Consider the following 16970-nt stretch of genomic DNA (forward strand, 5'->3'; position numbering starts at 1 on the left):
GAAAGACATCTCTTTAGAAATACTCAGAGAGAAGTAGATAGAATCCACAAAAATGTTTAAGCATCTTTATGTGTTAATTAAATGCTGTCCTTACTTGACAGACTGAAAATCACTTACGTGGCCAAATTTGCAAAATAAGCTGTAATGAAAAAAAACCCACAAGAAAAATAAATTGTCCTAATTTACACTTATATTTCCAGAGAAAACCAAAGAAATTGTTTCAGTATGAGCTGCCATTCTGCTCACATTATCAACTATTAGAGATAATTGAAATTCTATAATGAATATATTTTACTGACAATAACCTTTTCTAGAAATTGAACAATCTCCCTTCCCTTTTCAATTTCCCTTTCACATTCTCTCTGCTCCATGTTCTTCGCTGTTACTGGGTGAAGGTTCCTTACCCACCCTGGGTGCCCACAGAAGGCTCAGGCAGAACTTTTCTCACACATCACTGGGACACAAAGTTTTGCTGCTATAAACAGGAAGTCAAGGAATCTGCTCTGCTGCAAGCACCTATAGGGAGAGTATAACTGTATCCCAGTGAATAATTTTTGGCAATATTGCTCCTCAGCACCATCCTTACCATTGCAAAGGTGAACTTTTCTTATTGGATAGAGGGAATTGTCAGATGTGAGAGCCTTGTAGAGCCTCACAACCTGGGAAATTCCATCTGCCTTAATATCTGCTCCTGCACCTTTATGATTACATTCAACAGACATGTACATGCTTTCGCTAGAGTAGGTACATACCTATCAAAAAGGGTGAAATGTAAAATGCTACATCAGCAAAGTCTTGAAATGTAATTAAAATAATGGTATTTATTAGTTTGCATGAGATTATCAAATCATTTTTGCTATGGCCCTGCAGCTGAAGGAAGTCTTGTTTGTTCATTGGTTTAACCTGATAAGCCTGAAGGGCATGTCATTAGCTTCAAGTAAACATAGGTTCAAGGAGGGGAAATGACCTGATTCATATTTAAAAATAGAAAGACAAATCTGATTAGAAAAATTGTCAGATGATAAATTAATCAGACTGGCGTAAATTTGATTTCCCAGAAGTCTGGTTAAAATGCAAATTTTTTTCTGACAAAGAATCCATCAGGTTTTCTGTTTGCTCGAAAAATACAGCAGGGAAGATGAGTATGTGTTTCTTTGACATACAGAACAATAACATTAAGCAGCTGCTCAGAGGAGTCGGTGAACAGAAAAAAAAACAAAAGAAAGAAAAAGACTTCTGAACCTGGGAGGAAAATAGTGCTCAATTGTCTGAGCAGACGGACTGAGGGATGAGAGGTTGAGCAGAGGTGTGCTGGTGATTAGGAAGTAAGAAGTGCTGAACCTTTGACTGCATGCTACACTATGTGAGTGTATCTTGCCTGGAAAGCAAAAGTTAGGTATGGGGTTTTTATTCCAACCAGACAATTAAATGCCTTTTATCTATTTCTGACAGAGAGTAGCAGTGAATCCCTCTGCTTCAGGTGGAGCTGGCAGAGCAGCATCCTGTAAAGCCGGGCTGCCTGCTTACTTGCTCAGGAATTAACATCAAAGAGAATTGTTTTGTTCCAAACTCTGTCAGCATGTGATTTTTTTTTTATCTTGAAATTTGCTGCAATCCAAGTGAGTGATAAATACTGTTACACAGAGCCTATTTTTAACAGTAGGATACCAACATGAGCTTAAATTCTGCTGAAATTCTTTTATGCTTGTGGTAACTAGAGAAATATGAATTGCCCCATAGGTCACTTTTAATTACTTTGAGAAAAATGATACCACATTTTAAAGTAAGGACACCTCTAGATTCCTGTCAGGCAGATAGATTTCAGCCTACCCTTATCTGGGGCAAATATTATCCAGCTTGAAGTTATTAGATATATGTAATACTGAAAGGAAGGCCTTCTGTGTTAGTACCCATAGAGCACAGCTTTTAAGCCCTCACTTTGCTCCTGCTTTCAGTGAACTAAGTGTTAAGAATAATGTCAGTAATGAAACAAGTGATGATAGGTTGCTTCTGGTTAAGTTTAAGCCCACCAGAATAGAAAAACATGCATTAAATCAAATTAGAATTTATGTTAGATTTCAATTCAAATGAAGAAGTATCTACAGATCTATAAGGGGTTTGTTTGGTTTTCCACAGCAGAACTATCCTGTTGAAGAAACATAATAATTTTAATCTTTAGCTATTTCAAAATATGATTAAAAATTGTAATTTAGAACATATCCATATTCAGATTAGCAGTGGATGTGTCCCCATGATGATGTTGGTTAGACCCAGCCTTGGTTACCTTAGGAAGCTTGAAGAGGGTGGTGCAGATGGGGTAGGTGTGAGCAGTTCTGTGGGGTTTTAGGAAGAACAGATGCTTGAGCTAGACCAGGTGCTAGCAGTCCAGCTTACCCAGGAGAATTTTGTGAGCCTGAGATTCTGTATAATAGATCTCACAGACTCACGTCTGAAATAAGGATGAAAAAGCAGATGCAGAAGGTGCAATGTATACACAGAAGAGTAACCTATTGACTTATTTCAAGTATAGGGAGCAGTTTTTCTACTATACAAGAAATATCAGTAAAAATATCGGTAACATATTTTACTGCTTTAATTGCAGGGTGGTGATCATAAGGAAGACAATTTGTGTGTATCTCAGCAGTTCTGTGTTGGATTTGATCTGATGTGATCTTATGAGCATTAAACTGCATTATTACAATATTTCTATGTTTTACACTTGGGGAGAAAAAGAAGTGATTTTTTCACACAGTGACTGCTACATTTATGACTTTTGAGTAATCACTTTTAAAATACAAAGTAATGATTATTCAGAAAATTCTGAAACTCCTGACTATTTGTTTAATTGTAGCAAAGCACAATCTCAGGATGGTGGCAATATGTGACATTCATCATGTTTTGCTTTGTAAAAGATCATTAAATATTTTGACATAAGAGCTTGGAGTTTTTTGGTGGCTGCATGAGTTGGCAGTAGCCTGTGTATACTGGCATTTGTCTACATGAATAAAGTGATGAGAAGAGCTACAAAAGAGTAATTCAGAGCCACGTCATTCTTAGTTTGTCCAAGGCTTCACAGATGATAAAAATCCCTCGGGTTAGAGATGGACAAGAGGTTTATGGGCTTTCATTTTGTGGGCAATAGGTAATGCTGTGGATTTAATGGATTTTCCTTTTGTGAGCAATAGATGATTCTGTGGATTTAATGGGATCACTCGTATGAGTGATGTTAATTTTGAGAACACATGTATGAAGGACCAGAGCTGTATAGTTATTTATAAATCATTCTTCTTGCTTGTGTTCGTATCTGAGGTCCAGTTCAGCTCCAGACAGGGACAGTGAACTAGGTACTCCACTACAATCTCCAGAGTACTGATAGGGCATGGCTTTGCACATAATCCTGCCATCCCAGTTCCATTTCTTTGCTGATACATGAGATGAAATTTTCTTTAGAGATATGATGGGTACCAAACCTAAAAGTTCTTCTATTCACCTTGTATGGCTTCTATTGATATGCGGCAAGGTAAGGATTAGTAGGAGAATGTTCCTCTTACAATCAAGCTCAAGCTCTTCTCCTACACCAGGGCATATAAGAAAAGTGACTACATTTACCTAATTTATAACCTATGCAGTTCTTGAGCTGGAAGTTTTCCCTGTGGTCCAAGAATACATGTGGAGCAACAAGAGAAACTGAATCACATGAACATTTACAGGAACTGTGACAAGCAGTTATGCCCTAGCTATGTCTGCTTTTATGTTCTACTGCAGCAAAAAAAATCCAACCAACCAAGCAAACAAAACAAAAGAATTGTAATAACCAGATTCTGCTAAAAGAAGAGTTTCACTGACTTTTTTGGGTGTACTTTGAAGGCCCAGTTCAAAGATAGTGTACTTCTCCTCCTTTTACAGCCAGTTACTACCAGGTATTTTATTTACTAAAACTGCTTTTGCTACTGCAGCATCAAATCCCAAATCAACTGATTTAAAGAGCTTTCAGTATTCCACTCATTGAGGATTATATCTGCAAAAAATTCCCACTTAAATGAATTGAACCTTATAAAATAAGGTTGAAAAAAAACCTTTTAAATTGATACTTCATGAGAGCTTTACTTTTTTGTTGTAATATTTGAAAGCTTACCTTGCAGCAGTTTCATAATCATGTAAACGCTCCCAAAAGTATTAGAATCAATCATGATGGTTACAGGTCTGTTGGGTGAGATACATTCAGCATCTGGATGTATTTCCAAGATAATGACACTGGAATTCAGTACTACTCCTGCCCAAGCAGCAGTGTCCATAAATCCTCACTGTAAATAGCATCAGTAAAGTCAATTTTCAAAAATGTTTTTAAAAATACATAGTGGAGGACCTCTGACTGTCCGTAGGGCTTTTAACAGAAACAAGATAGCAGAACTGAATCGGTGGGTCCATATGCATTGCCAGTTGGTGACTGAAAGAAGTGAGCACGAGGGCTTGATTTACTCTGATCTGTTCTGGTTCCAGCACCACACATCCACATTTTTTATTCACCAGCAGTGAGACTTTTGTCATTTTCTGGCCAGAGGCACCTGCTGCTCATGTTCAGAGAGCTGGCTGCTGCAAGAACCTGTATCCGTTTTATGAGTGTTATGGATAGTTCCCTACTGCAACATCCTAGTTATAGATCAAAGACAAATTTGTTCCCAGAAGAGCTCCTCCTATGCCATAAATCACTCATGTGGACTGCCTCTGAGTGTTTGTAGCTGGAAGCTGTGCAAAGTGATGTAGTTGTCCTAGGCAAACAGAGATGTAGTTATCCTAAGCAAACAGCCTAAGTTGAGGAGAAATATGTCATATTTCATACAGAGAGACAAAGGCACACCTGTGTTCATGTAAGGACTGTAACTTACTCTAGTCTAGTGTAATGCAGTGAGATGATCTTGGCTGTGTAGCAGCTACATGGTTTGTCTTGGGGAAAATTCATACCTCTTTTAGAGGTTCTTGCATCTGTTGTATCCAGAACAATTGCAAGTGCTCTATGTGTACACAGAGATAATGCAAAAAGTATCATTCATTGCTCAGACTAAATTCAATTAACTACTTGGCATGAGTAAAGGAGCAAAACTTGTTTGTGTGAAGTAGAAGATGAGGAGAGAAGAAGATGAAATTTATTTGCAGCAAAGAAGCAACTGTTTTCAAAAGCATGTATTAGTTAGCACTATATTGCATTATCTCAGTGAATAAATCTAAATAGTTGTACCATGACACACCACGAAGAGCTGAAGTTACTGAGTGCCTGGGCTATTTATGTGCAGCTATGTTATTTAAAACACACATGTATTAATAACTAGAAAGATTATTGGAATACATTTTAGGACAGGTTTAGTCAAAAAGAAGAAACCTATTCTAGCTTCCTTGACAAGAGATCTTAACTGAAGGAATGTGATGTAGCACCCACGAATGAGAGCAAATGGAAAGCTCCATAACATGGACAGACACTTTGACTTTTTAGCACTGTTTTCACAAAGCTTAAACTTGCCATTGACCTGAAGGCCTGATCTTCCATGCTCTCAAAGTACTCTGTGATTTGTGTGGAGCACAGGACTGATAAGAGGAGGAATTGTTAACCTTTCTTGCCCTTTCCTACAGAATACTCTTAACTCCCTGTAGAATAAAAATATGGTCTTTTAGACTTTAGATTAAGAACCTCAGGCATGCTCCAGATATACAGTTATTATGAGATGTTAGTTGCATCCACTTCACTCTACAGGAGTGCAGAACTTGTACTTAGCTTTATTATAACTACTGGTGCTGTGTGCTCAGTGTCTGGATTGTGTTAATTTGTGCACAGGCTGGCAAGTTAATAATAGCATTTCTGCATAACAGGGTACAGTTAGATTGATCGAGACTTGCTGAAGTAACATTCACTGTGGGAAATGATGTTTTCTTGGGTAGCCAAATAAATTATTTCTCATTCATTTTACATCTGTGCCAGGTTAATGATGAATAGATGGATTTTGTACCTGACTGAGAATGTTCTTGACAGTTTTGCAAGACTGAGCCAAATGCAGTTTTTTCATTAAGGATTTTTGTCCAAAGGTTAGGAAGGACCTTTTGGTTCCCTCTATTTCACATCAGAAATATTAATTTTTAGGGATTGTGAGCCTCCAATGTTGTCACATGCTGCGGAATGAATACTGAGATTAAATGGTTTTCTAAATAGAGAGACTCTGACAACGTGCTAATAGTTCCATTGTACTTTTTCAGAGGCTGACAGTGTCCTTGCACATGACTGCATCACAGCATCATTAGATTAAAGCCTGCTTCACTGCTTTTATTCCTTCTTCTCTTCTGAATCTCTAATGTTTCATCTTCTTTTAGGATTCAGTGCTTATTTGTCTTCTCCCCATGGAGCACTATGTAGACCTGTTTAGTGTCTGTTAGGGAGTTTATATAACTATGAATCAAATGCTGCTATGCTTGCAGCTTAGTAAAACATACTCTAAGTGACTTGGTTTACACCTCAAGGAAGGCAGCTTGGTGGGATATTCATGTTGCCTAACTGGAGGTGCTAAATTTTGTCTATAGCTTCATGGAGACTTAAACTGTAATGCCTGGCTATGTGGTCCAGTCCTCATTCTTGTGCTGCACCCCTTCCTTTGTGCCATCTCTTGCTCCTGCCTGATCCTACACTGAGCTCTTTTGGCACACTAAGATGATGAAACCCTAACATGGCAACAGAGAGCAAAAATTGGTTCATGCCAACAGAGTCAGGGGAATTGAGATTCAAAAGAAAGGAGAGGGTGAGACCATGCAGGTGGGATCATAGGGACATAACAAGGGCCATTTGTTTTCTGACAGCTGTTGGAGGCCCAGTGGTCCCCTGAAAGCTTGGTAAAGTGCAGAAGTCAACATCTCTAGGGGCCTCTCCGGTCAGAAGGGAGAGATGGGCTCCTGAAAGAGGGTGGATTTCAGCACGGCAGCTGTTCTGGTGGGTAGGAGCCTGTCTCTCCCTGTGGTGCCAGAAGGTGCTTGAGGTACCTACACTAAGGACTCTAGGTGTCTACATTGCTTGATTATTGCTCCTCCTTCTATCTTTCCCATTACAGTTATTTTAACAAGCTGTTCACCACAAAAAGATTCAGAAATGATAATTAAAAATATTCTCAATTAACTGGTGGTAAACTTGCATAAACTTGCTTGTTATTCAGCATGCCTTTGCATTCAGACTCTTCTAATCCCAGCAACTCATACACCGTCTCCAGAGAACAGAGCTGCATAAGGTCTAAGGGAGTTTGAGACCAGTTATTCTCATTTTGAGTCTCTTTCCTTATACAGTAGTGAGATGACTGACATTGCCACCATGCTTGAGACAAGATGAAATTCTCTGTACTATGTGATTCCAGAAAAGAAACTAAGTTATCTGGGTGACCTAGAACCCTCTGTGGCTCCCTAAATTACTACTAAAATATTCCTGCTGTTATGTATTAGTTGATTTTGTTCAGTGCAAGTATCTGGATAGGTTAATTGGTCTGGGTTAATTGATCATGTACACCTTGCACAGACTCCATGGTGGACCTACAGCCTGACATGTCAGTCTAGGTTTAAAAGCATTTGACCTAGAGATATTGTTTTGTCCTGTTACCTGCTCTCCTGTGACAAATCTGTGGAGGGAGATCCTGAATATCCATGCAGTAGATCCTCCAGGGACCCTCAGGTCTACAAAGCACACATCTGCTTGAGTACAGGAGTCTGTGTGAGATCAAGCCTGAGGAATATTCTGTGGAGTGGTTTATTCTGAAACAGCTTTGTCTCAAATATCTGATAGGTGCTTGTTGCACACTCTGGAGCAGTAGACTTCTTACACATGAGCCCTTTAGTTAAATGTATCTTAGTTTGAAATATTCAAAGCCAGTTAATCCTTCATCTTGTGGTACTTCAGTAGCTGGTCTCTTTAATCTCTAGGTCTTCTAGCCAGCAAGAGACAAGGGGATGTGTATTTGCCATAGAAAGCCCGACTCTTTATTTTGAATTCTGTCATTTTAGGTAAGAACATCATCCTTCTCTGAGTTTCAAAGGCTGCTGATCTCTCAGGGTAGTCTGGGGAAATCTATTAGGCTTTTCAGCTACGGCATACAATAAGCAGGCTGATTTATATTTATTAAGCTTTGTTCCAGATTTTCATAAAGTATTTCTTAATTGGCTCAAAATTGTCATTATGATCAAGTAGAGCATAAAACACTCTGCAGCATGCCACTAAACAAAGGAACTATTGCTGTTATCTAGTGGTCTCCTTTCATAAAGACGTAATTCAGAATACCTTCCTATTCTGGGATTGCCAGCTCACCAGGGGAATGACCCTGGGTTACTGGGTTACCCATTCACTGGTCCAGCTGGGGCAGCAGCCTGTCAGTATACTCTTAGTGTGAAGCAAATTTCAGAAATTAATTTCAGAGCTTAATACGATGGAGTACACCAGCTTGAGTTTGCTATAGACCAAGGACTAAATGTAGTACTGTGGTGTGTGATGATTGTCCATTGCTCTGTGCACAAACAATAACTGCCCTTTGTTGGCAGGTGTTGGCAAATACTAGTTAGGATGAAAACAGTATGGCTGTGAAATACAAGGAGTGGCATCCTCATGTTGCTCCTGTTGCAATCAAATGAATAGTCAAGTCTGTCTTCTGCTAAATCCTGATGTACCTTCAGCAATACATCAGTGTTTGTTGCTACACCTAATACTGCTGTGTCTAGTCTTTTTTTTTCATCCCTCTTTTCTCCAGAAAGGGAGAAAACTCACAGGGCATGATAGAAGTATTTCATGGTCCCACCATGAGTTAATGGTATCAAGGCAAGAGCCCATCAGAATGAATCGTGCTAATGATTGTGACAGGATAGCCTAGTCTAAGATAATATTGCTGGTTTTAAATTCTTCACTGTTCATTTTAGTCCCTGACAATAGGAGATTCTTCACAGCAAGTCTGTAGTTCAACAACCTGCTAGGCTTCTCGTCTCCTGCTTAGCTGTGTTTCCCTAAAACACCTCTTCCTTGTATTTATTGTCAGTGCTTACAGTACAAACCCATTCATAAATTCTTGTGGCATTGAAGTATAACAGCTGACATTTCTGCATGTTTTATATGCAAATTTTATATAGTAGCTTCATCTGTGTTCTTTATGTTAGTATTCTTTATAGTCTTTTCTTTGAGTACCTAATTAAAATTATTTTAAATATTCGTTATATTTTATGCCACCAGAGTGAAGTGTGTGGGAAGTTACATAATGTCACCTAAAAAAACAGTAATACAAGCCGAAATAATTTTAAGTGCATCTGACTGATTGCTGGAGGAGTATTTTCATTAGTCATTTGGACACTTGCTTCTTAGATTTACCTTTCTGAGATGGGTCTTAGAGGCTACCTCTGCTGCTGATTTAGTTCAAGATCTACAAGTGAGAAGACAGGTGAATGGAGAGGTCTTACACAGGGCTGCTCCTAAGGGATGGCAAATGCATGGGCTTTCTTTTCAAAGACTGTTTCATGCGTCAAAATGTAATTCCATAAAGTTGCCATGATAGCTTTTGCCCAGAGGTTTTGCTGTCTCTTAAAATGTGTGTTGTTTGCATTCATTTTATCTCCATTATTTTCAATGCAATTGTCAAAGCAGAGCTTATTCTCCGTGGAGCTGATACAATTGTGCTCCTCCACAGCTCTGTGTGAAGCTGCTAGTGTAGGCTCTGCTACTGCTGTTCCAAAAAGGTTCCTCAAATTCTCTCAGTGCTGAACTTATTTATGTTTTCAGATGTGAACTTGATATTGTTCAAGTAGAATGTGTGCAGCATAATATAGAAATGTCTCTGCACAGGCTTTAGGAGGAGGCAGGAGCCTCTCAGCCATGTGTGTGCTTTTATTACAGAAAACTGAGACGAAGTTGTATTGTTGAATCACCTGATACAGCTCATTTGACTTGTACTTTGTTTTCATGTTTTAAGTGCCTGATGATTTTTTTGTCAAGGAGGCAATGTTATAACACATAGAATTCTGTACTTGTTACCTGTTCTGTAATAGAATATTTTTGCAATTTCTGTTTGGAAATAAAGATTTATTAGGCATAATTGTGAGGTTTTTATAATTTTGTGAATTCCTGTGACTAAAATATCATCTGAGGCAACAGCATAGAAAATGCATTCCTCTTCAGCAGTGTTATCAACTGACAGAAGAAACGCAGACAGTTCCTTAAATTGTGCAAGGCAAAAAGCAAGCTAGGCTTTAAAGCAGGTATTGGGAAGGGAGTTGGGGTACTGGTGCATGTATAAGTATCTGTTGCTTAAACAATACCTTCATGTGATTTCAGTCTTTTCTGTTCTTGAATGACAACACAGTTGTTACTTTTCAAAAATTACTTATGGTAGAAAAATCAAATGAGGAAAGGAACCAAACAAGAAATAACAAATGTTAACATTTTCCTTTAAAAATAGCTCTTAAATTTGAAAACTATCTCTAAAAATAACTGAACTCTTTGAAAACAATGATTAATGGAAAATATTAAAACCACTGAGGCAAAGTTTTTCATACAAGATACTGACCATGACTGCATGTCTGATAGATGTGTATCTAGTAGATTTCTACACATATTTTAGTGGCTTATGTGGGGCTTTTTTCTTAATATAGGTTTTGGTCACATACACATATACTTACAGTGAACGAATTTCAAACAGTTAAAGTTCAGAGAAAGAAATGTCCCTCCAAGCACTTACTTTTTACTTTTGGACAGAAGGCAACCATATAACTTCTGTGTTGCTTTCTGTGACTTCTCCAAATAGCAGCTGACTGCCTCATTAAATCAGGTCAAATATGTACATGCAACTGTTTTGTGAGGAGGACTATTATCCTTTAGGGCCCTCTAGGGACTGAACTGCAATTGCCAAATTTTATTGCCAACAGAACAGAGGGTTAGAACTAAAGCTTTTATTTGGCCTCAAAGACCAGTAAGTGGCTTCTACCCAAAGATTAAGATCTGGATCTTTGTGGTCTCCCTCCTTCCCACAGAGCATGAGGCTTTCACAGATGATCAAAACCAAAGGGTTTCTTTTATTTGTTATGCTGACAGCTGGAATGGCATATATGAGTGATGCTAATGCAAATGTGTGCTCATATTCAGAGCAGTCTCTAAAGCAGAAGTGTGATTTCTGCTGTGGAAAGTAGGTGTCTTAGATTGAGTTTAGCCATCTCAAATATTTATGAACAGCCAAATGCTCAAATAGCAGCACTGCCTGGTGACTAGGACTGCTTGGTCCAAGTACATAGTAACTGAGTGCTGCTCTAGGCAAAGCATTGCTTTTTCTACGTCCCTTGCTTAGAAGGGGTGCAGTCTGGGAAAGGCTGGCTGGGCAAGAGGAGAGTGAGAAGGAAGTAGCTGTGCATTAAGATTATGTCTATCAAGCAGTTGTGGTACCACTGAATCACACTAAGCACAAACCAACCACCTAGAGGCAGAGCATCTCCCATCAGGATGGCACTCCTGCTGTGGGAAACATGATCACTGGTGTTAGAAAGGCTTAAGAAGGAATGTTCACAGGAGCAAAGATATTGTCCAAGACCAGGTTAGGTTTTCCTCTTGCCTCACAATACTGCTAGGCAAAAAGCGCCATGTAAAGATGTTACAACATGAGGGCACTGGGTTAGTCCAGAAGAGAATGGCCAAAGTCAACAAGTTGAAAGCCATGGCAGTGAACTAGAGAAGCTGGGGTCATGGCCACAGCACAGCCAGCAGCTGGAAAAATACAGATATGGGCTGAGGAAGTCACCAGAATTCTAAAAATCTCTCAATTGCCTTTTTATCAAGGATCCCAGTATGCCCATGTGCAGGTAACAATGTGCCTGGTTATTGAAATACATGGCTAAGCTTTAGCTTGCCTCTTCCATCCTGTATCAAGTGTCTGTGTCATTCTCACTCTGCACCAGAGCAAATTAATAGTGAATAGGAGTGTTACAGTCTTATGGCCTCTGCAGACTGATAGATGAAACCCTCTGGTTAATGGAGATACCATAAAGAAAGCATTAGCTTTTAAGTATAGCAATGCTAATCTTTTATCATCTAAGTGATGAAAGAGAAAGCCCACTGAGGACTGAATTTAAGCTGCTGTCTGTTTTCTACAGCACAGGCAAGCAAAGCTGAATTATTCCAGGAGTTCACATCCTACCACTGTCATTGGAGGAACAAATGCTGGATGCTCTGAGAAAAAGATATAAGCATTAGAAATGGAATAACTTCCATCTTTGAAATTACTTTTATTATGTAATTTTGTTTAGCTTTTAATCTTCTTTGTAAGGACAAAAATTGTTCTTGTTTTACATGTGTGGATTTTTAACAGAGTGAAATAACTCAGTAAAGGTCCCGTAATTCAAACTGCCCCTGTAACACCAATACTTCCCCTTGAACAATATGCATTGTGCAAAACCTGCTGTGAGCCCAGGTAGGACCCTGGGAGTGGGCTGCAGCCCCCCCACTTTCTCTGCCGTCTGACAGTGCATGGGCACATCTCCTGCCTGTGGGCTGCTACTGACCCCCACCCAGGCCCGTCTGGTGCCTAGGACTCCTGCCCGGAAGGTAGGAATGATGGGTCTGAATCATTGTAGGAGAGGAAAGGGTTGAGGCACGTGGCAGCATGCTGCCTCAGTGAATGCCCTAAAGCTGGATTATTATATCAAAGAGAAGCAAGAGGACTCTTACCCCAGCTGGATTTAAAATAAAATGGTTCTCTTTTCAAAAACAAAACTTTTAAGCTCTCAGCAGAGATTTCAAAACTGGATCAAAAAAGACAATTATGTTCTCTGAGGCATTGGGATAGAAGAGTAAGAGACAAGATTTAAGACACTCTGGATATGCTCATATGTGATACATCCTGGAGAAATGTTATGAAGGAAGGATGACAGAGGTGTAATTATTAAGTGGCAGAGGGAGTGACTTAAAATGGGAGATTGCAATACGTAATTCTCCATCAAATGCTGTTGTAAAATAACTTCTTTTTAAAAATCCAGACATGTTGAAGCACCAGATGAGCAAGAGTGGGGTGCAGAACTAGAAGCTGCGACACAGGTCTACCAGTGTCCTTGGGCATCTCACCCTGCTGTAAAGCTGAGCAAGATGGCAGAAGGAAATAGTCTGAGATTTGTCTCACCAACCACAGTGTCCAGTTCAAGGTAGGGAGACTTGTATGCCGAGCTCTATGGTCCGTAAGTACAGGAGGCTACTTCACAGTCAGGATGACTATTTTATATATAAATTTCTACATCATAAAAGCCTACATTTATTAGATCAGTTCCATCATTCTTATTCTTTCCCAATCTACATTGAATTTTTCTTTTACAGTGCCTTAATCATAGAGCTCTGAACTCTGTTGGCCCTATTCGCTCCGTTGTAATACAGACCATAATTTCTAGGATGAGATCTCTTTTTCTGAATATATTTAACATCTTTCAGAAGAGTCTAAAATAGAAACTCTAAGAACATTATCTTAGGACACTTTTCAAGTTCATCTTACTTGCAGTCTATTAAAGTTAAGTGACAACTGAGGTATAACATGAAGTAATTATACTGATTGTGTTGTATATGCTCTGCAGGAGCTGAATGATTTGCTGAGGATATTAATTTCAAAAGTCAGACAGCAAGAGATCAGCTGAGATGAAAGATCACTGCAAAGTGACCTCATACCAGGGGAAAAGGAAGAGGGGGGAGCATGGCCCAGCTAAGGAGTTCACTGCTGTACAGTCTACCAGTGAACTGAAGTAGATGCATTTTGACACAATGCAGGTGTCATCACTGCAGTTCAAAGTCACCACTGTGGGTTCCCTTTATGGTCTTGTGCAATATAACTCATCTGGCTTGTTTTAGGTTATCTATGTTGGAATGTAATAAATCATGCCCTAGATTTCCCTGGTGTGAGTGTAAGGTGACTAGCTGGCCATCATGCTCAGCGTGCTGGCCCATAGTTCAGCATTCCACCCTGAGGAACTATGGAGTGGGTGAAATGCAGATACAACCCCAGACAGAGCTACTATCTACCTTATTCATACAAAGCCATGGCCAGGGAAATAGTAGCTATATAATTTCACTTAGAAATAGCATATAATGAGATCAGATTGATAAGGATTCTCTGGAAGAGAGTAGGTATAGTCACCTTTGTGTACAAGAAACATAGTGAATTTAGTTTCTTTGACCTCTAAAACAATTTTCACAGTCACAAAAAGTTAATCAGAATGTAAAAGCTCTTTATCAAATCTTCACAGTTGAAATCAGTATTGGATTTAGTACTTGAACTGTTGTGCAGCCCTGAATAGATACATTAAAAGTAGTTTAATCCGATTGTTCTTTGGCTTTAGCTTAGTTCAGCAATCTAGCAATGCAAGTAAAACTGCTTTCACTTAGGGATTGTCGCTGCTTCACTTGGATAAATTCATTAGCAAGGCATAAAGTAACTGTGAGTCTGCAGGGCTTCAGTTAAGCCATGGGCTAGGTCTTCCTGAGGGAACCAAAAACTGGAGGTAAGTAATAGCCAGTTCTCAGTGGAATACAACACTATGAAGAGGATGTCGTAAAGCTTGACTGGGCAGCCTATTCCTTGAATCTGGATATCCACACTCAGAGAAAAAGGTAAGCAGTAGTAAAAGCATAATTCTGTGCAGGGACCCACACACTCATTATGTTCTGCATGGCTTTCTCTGCCATTTGCCAGAAAAATTGTCAAGCTACTTTAGTTTCACCCAAGTGTTGACTTGGTCAAGAAACATTGTTCTGGGACATCCAGACCAGAACAAAAGTCTGTAATCATCATGGTTATTGCTGCTACTGGCTCATGGACTTTATGGAAAAACAGAGGCAGTCTGTGAGCTGAAGGCCCTGGCCTCAGGGCTCTGAGCACATGTCCAAGTACCCCTGGTCCCTTGTGGTTTTGGCCGCTAAGGCTCAGCCTGTACTGAAGAAAAGCCTGGCCAATACAGCCTGCCCCAGGGTAACCTGATATAGCTACCTTCTGTAGTCAGAAACAGGCCCTTTATCCCATCCATCACAGTGCTGGTAAGCCTGCACTGACAACAGAGAGCCAATCTGAACAAGAGTTTTAGGGGTTTGGCATAAAAGAAAATGATAAGATCACCTTGCTCACTGCTTAAGGTTGTACCCTTGCATGGCACCATTGACTGCATCAGTACTCCAGCCTGTGCAGCACAGGCACCATCCATAGGTGATAGTGAGAAGGGACCCAACTAATTCCTGGTCATGAAGAACCTTTTCTCTCTCTTCACACACCCAGAAATGAGTCGAGACATTGCAGTTCAGAGGGAAGGATGCCTTTGTAGGGATCTTTTCAATATTCATGTAGTGAGAGTAGACAGCAGTCTCCAGATTTCTCTATGGCCAAGCACTTAGTCCTCTATTATTCCCTCTGCAAAATGCAGACCACAGTGCTTGCTCCTCTCCCAGTTGTGCTAGGGGGGTAGATAGTATATCTTGAGATCTGTTTATGTCCTGTATGATGAAGACCATGCATTTCCTCTCCCTAAAAACTTCTGTTTATCTCTTGCTGCTGTTCCACATCTTGATCTATGCTTAGTTGGCCATGACATAAAGCACAATTGGACAGTTTAGATGTATAGTGCCATTATTTTGAAATTTAAATTACAAAGATAGAAAACAGATCAAAATAACAAGGAGAGAATTTCATGTTTTGATTGGCTTTTTTCCTGCATTTTCTTAACTTAAACTAGAGGTGTTTATTTCCTCCTGTAGTTATCACCCATCTCTAAGAAACAAAAATACACTTGCAAAGCTAATAAATGAGAATCCATTTGCAAAGATATTTATTTATGCGCTTGGCACTTCAGGGTGTTTAGAGGGTAATCTCAAACTGTGAGCTCTGCACTGTGTAAATTTAGAAGCGATTTTTCTAAATGTCAAGTATTTATTACATGAAGAAAACCATTTGGAGTGTGGAGCAGGTCCCCAGTGATATAGAGTGCATTTGGAGAAGAGTCTCTTGGATGATCAGAAATAATATTTGAGAGACAAAAAGCAAATCCTCTATTTGAAATTGCCGTGTGTCCATGGAAAGGAGCTTGAACAAAGGTAGACAGCCAGCTCAGTGTTTTGCCTTTGTCTCATGCATAAAATAGTGGTTTTCCAAACCTTTTATAACAAGCCCATACAAATCTGACTCTTCTCAGTCCTGCATCACTTATGCTTCTCCTTTTTACCCCCATAACAGCCCCAGCAGGCTTCATCCAGACTGCAGGCAAATAAACCCTCCAGAATTAAATTGTGTACGATTTTACCCACATAATACCTTAATGTCAACAAATCTCAAAGTGCAAAGCAGTAAAGTGTAAGTCTCCCACTGGAGGCTGATGATATGGAATATAAGGCACTCTGATCTATTGTGAAGTTATTCCCTGCCATCCATGTGGGGAGCATCTACAGTGCCTGTTCATCTGATGACAGTGTAAGTCAAGGTTTGAGGATAGAGGTTCTGTATTTTATTAGTCCATCTAATAAAATTGTGGGAAAATGACAAGCACTGATCTGAAAGCTTTTCTTCATCTCTGAAATAGATGCCATGAAGTTCAAAGCAATTGTTCCAAGTTCAATTAGGTGTATAGGAGCTCCACTATGTACAGGAAAAGGCAGCCAGAGAATTATGGGTTAAAGGAGAGGAAGCTAAGAACAGATCTTGCAAAGGACAGAGAGAGACAAGTAATTTACAGCCTGTGAGGAAAATTAAGAGGTTAGTGGTGAAGAAGATATAGCAGTTGCATGTACTAAAATTCAAACTAAAGCCAGGAAGGAAAAATGACCTGGAAGTCCATTTGAATAAAGTTTTCTTCAAAAGTGGGCAGCAATTAAAACCAAAACCAAAATCAAACCAACCAAAAGAAACCCCAACCAACCAAACAAAAAAACACCCTAACCCAACAAAAAACCCCAATAAACCCTAGAAGCTAAA

At 39.5% G+C, this 16970-nt stretch overlaps 1 protein-coding gene across 2 annotated transcripts in view; it reads left to right on the forward strand.

Annotated features, from left to right (window-relative positions):
• The window catches only part of ST8SIA6 (ST8 alpha-N-acetyl-neuraminide alpha-2,8-sialyltransferase 6), a 53320-nt gene extending 43232 nt beyond the window's left edge, over positions 1 to 10088 (forward strand). For both annotated transcript variants that reach the window (XM_071560256.1, XM_071560257.1), the window contains exon 9: positions 2603 to 10088. The gene's annotated coding sequence lies outside the window, so the exon portion shown is untranslated. The remainder of the gene's footprint in view (positions 1 to 2602) is intronic.
• Positions 10089 to 16970: the final 6882 nt, after the last annotated feature.

This window comes from Pithys albifrons, chromosome 7 (genome assembly GCF_047495875.1).
Source record: "Pithys albifrons albifrons isolate INPA30051 chromosome 7, PitAlb_v1, whole genome shotgun sequence".
NCBI lineage: Eukaryota > Metazoa > Chordata > Aves > Passeriformes > Thamnophilidae > Pithys > Pithys albifrons.